This window comes from Arachis ipaensis, chromosome B5 (genome assembly GCF_059453495.1).
Source record: "Arachis ipaensis isolate K30076 ecotype BB chromosome B5, ASM5945349v1, whole genome shotgun sequence".
Taxonomy (NCBI): domain Eukaryota; kingdom Viridiplantae; phylum Streptophyta; class Magnoliopsida; order Fabales; family Fabaceae; genus Arachis; species Arachis ipaensis.
In genome coordinates, this window is record NC_142440.1 from 81,639,657 (window position 1) to 81,645,033 (window position 5,377).

Below are 5,377 nucleotides of genomic sequence, written 5' to 3' on the forward strand. Positions count from 1 at the left end.
CAAGGCGCCACAAGGGGAGCTCAGTTGGTTTTCCCAACTGAGCACTACTTCCCCCCTTTTTCCCCACATTTTGACACGGACCAAAGGCACCAAGCAAGCCTTGTGCGCACAATTTTGGCACACAACCAAGGCTGGACGCGCATCAAATGACACGGACAGCACAACTTGAAAGCTAAGTTGGGTTTTCCAACTGAGCTTTGCCCTGGGAGCTGCACCATGGTCCAAAATTCAATTAAAAATCAAATTGGATTTAATTCTTCATCAATTAAACCAAGGCCAACTAGATCTATCTCTCTTCAAATCCAAAGCAAGCAAAGCCCACATCATCACTCAAAGGCACAAGAACAAGCTAGAATTAGGATTTTCATTTAATTTGTTTTTCATTTCAATTTCATTTTATTTTCATTTTGTAAAAAGCCTATATAAAGGCATCACTTTCATCTTCAAAATGGGAGCTCCATTAGAAAGGAGGTTGGCTCCACTAGGGAGCATTAGCATTAGAGAGCTCTCTCTCTTTAGTTTTCTTTTCTTTGTTTTTGAATCTTGGGTGGAGAATTGAAGGAGTTCTGTTTCATTCTCCCTCTGAGATTTCCCTTTGTTTGCCTTGCTGCATAATTTCAGTGAATTGCAATTTGAGTCAAAGTTCTCTTACTGCTTCCATTTGTCTTTATTCTTCAATTGTTCTTGTTAGATCAAGGAAGGATTTGAGATCTAGACTTGTTTTCTAGTCTCTTCCACTCTTGAGATCTTCAACCTCTTTTACTTTGCTGCAAATTAAGCATTGCTTTTCTGTCTTAAAATTCTTCAAGGCATTTTACTCTTCTGTTAGATCTGTTGCATGATTTTGCATCTTTTACTTCTCTGTTTGATTGCTATTTACACGTTCCTGTTGAATTTTACATTTCCAGCACCCATTCCCCTTTATATTTCATGCAATTTACATTTCTTGTCATTTAAGATTCTTGCAATTTACATTTCTTGCTCTTTAAGTTTCTGTCTAATTTACTTTCTGCAATTTATAATTTCTTGTCATTTACTTTCTGCTGCTTCAATTGTCACTCAAATCACTCAATGTTAGCTTGACTAAACTAATCACCCACTAAAGTTGCTTGATCCATCAATCCCTGTGGGATCGACCTCACTCTAAGTGAGTTTTACTACTTGATACGACCCGGTACACTTGCCGGTGAGTTTTTGGTGTTTTGGGAAATTCAGTTTTCCACAAAAATACCATAAAGTTTTTGGCGCCGTTACCGGGGATTGATTTAGATCAACAATGATTAAGTGGGTGAGAAGTCTAGATTAAGCATTTTTTTGTTTTTGTTCTTGAAACCAAGGTGTTTGTGTTTTTGCCTCACTAAGAAATTCTCATCTCTGGTATGAGTAATTTCAATTTTCATTGATGTTTACAAAATACAAATAGAGTTCAACTCATCTTATGGTCAAACAAAATTTTATGGGATATTACCCACCATCATCAATCTCTAATGATGGCTGGGAATATCACCAAGAGAATACACATTCTGAGCACTCCAATTCATGGAGATTTGCTTCAGAGACACAAGATGAGCAAGAGAGTCATATGGAATACTTCCCACCACCACAAAATGATGCAAGTCATGACTCTAATGGTGGCTGGGAGTATTACCAAGAAACTGTAAATTCTGAGCAGTCAAGTCACATGAGAGATTGTCCAATAGCCAAAGACTCACAACCAAAACAAACTTCCAATAGCCAAAGACTCTCAAAACTTGAGTCCATGCTCAAAAGATTTACGGAGGAGACAAAGAAGTACTGGGAAGAACAAGGAACGTCCCTCAAAAACATGGAAGTGCAGCTAGCTCAGTTGGTGAGTGCAATGAAAAAGGAGGAAAAATAAGAGGAAGAGGCTACTGAGTCAAGTGAATTTTTAGTGAAAAAGGAAGAGATGGTGGAAATAGTTGAAAATGAAACTACACTTGAGGTGACAAAAGAACCTGAACACTCACAACCTCCTCAAACCCACCTGGACCAAAAAGTCTCAACAATTGAATCTGAGATTAAAAGATATGAAGAGGAGATGAAGAAATGTTGGGAAGATCAACAAACCTCCTCCATGAAAGAGCTATTAAAACAAATGTTGAGTGTAAAAGAGGAAGTGGAGGAGCAAGAAAGTGAGGAAGTCATTCCAAACTCAAGTGAGGCAGAGAAGTACATGAAGGAGGAGTTCATGGAACCACCAGTTCAAAAGGCTCTGGATGAATACAAAACTCCAATAATCACACAGCAACCAAGACTTGGATTCAAAGAAGTGAAGGCAACTAACAAGAGCACCAATCCTGTCCCTGATCCAGCAAGCAAGATCAATCAAGCCATTTGCAAAAGGAAGCTTGCTGAGGAAAGGCCAAGGCAAGGGACAGTAGCTGAAACTTCTCCTCCTTTGAAGTCATTTCTCTTAACAAATTGGAAGAAGAGGAAGAAAGTAAAGAACAGGTAGACAGTAGGTACATTTTTTTCTCCTTGCTTTGTTCAAATTCAATAAATTGGCATATGGTTACATTCTAACTTTGGTGTTGCCTTGCAACAAATTGTTTTCAATCTTTTTGGATGATTGCATCAAATCAAAAATGAAAGTGACACACCAAGATTCTAAGTTTGGTGTGCCACCTATTTTTCTATGCAAATCATTCAGCAACACCACTTGTCTGCATAACCATAATGTCTTTGCAGTGTTAATTTTCTTTTGGTTTGATATTTTGTTATTCTGTTTACTTTAGTTAATTCTTTGTTTTTAATGCTTTCATTTTAGTTTACTTATTCACTGTGTTTGTTAATACATTACCGAGAGAGTTTTATTCATGACATATTCTTGGCTTGGTGATTGTACTTAACAAATAACAGTTTAACTTGCTTAGTTTTAATTCAAATAAATGGACATAGGATTGCATTCTAAGTTTGGTGTTGCTATGCAACACAAATTGCTTTAAATCTTTACTGGATACTTACATTGATTCCAAGTGAAAGTGTCACACTAAGTTTGGTGTGCCACTTATCTTTTATGCAATGTATTGTGCTCACCTTCTTAGGTTTGCAATCACAATGTCTCTGTTTCTTGTGCCTTGATTATTATCTTTAATTTTGCTTGCTTAAAACACATGTGCTACTAATAATTCATTGTGTAAGACATTCATGATCCATCTTAGCCCCATAGCCATTGTTCTAATTGTTGCTTGAGGATGAGCAAGCATTTTGAGTTTGGCAAGGGAAAGGGAAGAATAAGAGGAAAATGACAACAATAGAGAAGATGGACTACAAGGTTGTAAAGTTCCTTTTCCTCTCCTTTGTTTCCAGCACTGTATTTTGCATGATTGTCTTTATATTCTCTGTATGCATGTGTGGTATGAATAAGCATAGCTTGAATATTGATTTGTAACATGTTGCCATGCCATTATGACTACCAACTTGAGTTTTGTAAAGCTTAAAGCAGTAAAGTATCATGACCATAAACAAACAAGGCATTAAAGAAGATTTTAGCATGTGCATACAAGTATTGGAAAGCTAGTATGTTTAATTATTGCTCAATTGCATTAGATTTTATTTAATTGAAGTTTTCATCTAGTACTTTTTGTGAAATCTTTTGAAAACATGAAAACCTTGAAGAAGCAATTGCAAATAAAGCAAAAAAAAAAAGGGAAAGAATGAGAAAGCTGAAGGCTCTGAGTACCAATGGCAATTTATTTGTTAAGTACTTGTGGTGTTTATGTATCAAGCCAAATGCTTGAAAACAAAACACTTAGAAGTCAAGGCTAGGCTCAAGTGCAAAAGCACTCCCTCAAAGCTCAAGGTTCTGAGCATCAATGATTAGAGAGTCAAGAAAAGAAAAGAAAAATGAGCTTAATGAAGTCCTCTAATTCAAATGCTTGTGGTGCTTATGTATCAAGTGGTAATACTTGAAAACAAAGCATATAGAATCGTAGCTTTTTTATTAACTCATGGGTCAAAGCACCTAAAAGGAGAAGCTAATAAGAAAAATCAAAAGCTTGTTTCAAGGAAGAATTATAAGGAAAAGATTTCATAAATTGAGCTAGATAGAAGCATCAATCATTTATATTTCTTTTGTGATTGTAGCATGCATAGAAAACTAGCTTTCCATGAACATTAACTTGCTATTCTTATCACCCTGAATTGTCACACTTTATTGCATGATTCTTTGCTTGCTTGGGGACAAGCAAGGTTTAAGTTTGGTGTTGTGATGACATGTCAACATGTCATGTTTTTCTATGCTTTTTCATACAAGAAATTGATGATTAGTGCTTAAATATTGCATTCTTTTATGCTTAAATGGTATATTTCCTTGATCTTTTAATTTTATAAATTTGGTAGGAAATAAGAAGAAAAAGAAGCAAAGAAGCACAAAATAAGCTAAAAAGGAGAAAAAAAGAGCTTTGGGGCACACTTTGAAGTTGGAGCACACTTTAGAGTCTTAGGCCACGCTTTTAAAAGCGTGGCCCATGACCAAATCAAGGAAGCATGAACAATCAGCACACAAAGCTCAGTTCACTAAGTGAACTTAGCTTTGCCGTACAAGAAAAATGTGCTTGGAGGCAAGAAATTTCGCTAAGTTAAAATCTGGGCGTTTACAGCATGACCATGCCTCATTCAAAGGGCAATAACCTGAGTTACAGATGTCCAATTGATGTGCTTCCAGTTGCGTTAGAAAGCTGACATTCAGAGCTTTCCAAAGATGTATAATAGTCCATATTTGGCATGAAATTAAGGCACAAGTGAAAGGCATCTTTAAGGACCAAAAACAAGCAAAAATAAACCAAAGTGGCTTCACCAAGGCTCGAAGGGGGAGACACAAGAAAAGCAAGGCAAGAGCAAAATAGTGCTCAGTTCACTTTTCCAACTTAGCTTTATCGGGCTCCCACTCAAGAAAATTCAAGGAAAAGGCTCACAAAACTTCTTCCACCAAGAGTTGAACTTGGGACCTTGAAGACAAAAGCAAGGCGCCACAAGGGGAGCTCAGTTGGTTTTCCCAACTGAGCACTACTTCCCCCCTTTTTCCCCACATTTTGACACGGACCAAAGGCACCAAGCAAGCCTTGTGCGCACAATTTTGGCACACAACCAAGGCTGGACGCGCATCAAATGACACGGACAGCACAACTTGAAAGCTAAGTTGGGTTTTCCAACTGAGCTTTGCCCTGGGAGCTGCACCATGGTCCAAAATTCAATTAAAAATCAAATTGGATTTAATTCTTCATCAATTAAACCAAGGCCAACTAGATCTATCTCTCTTCAAATCCAAAGCAAGCAAAGCCCACATCATCACTCAAAGGCACAAGAACAAGCTAGAATTAGGATTTTCATTTAATTTGTTTTTCATTTCAATTTC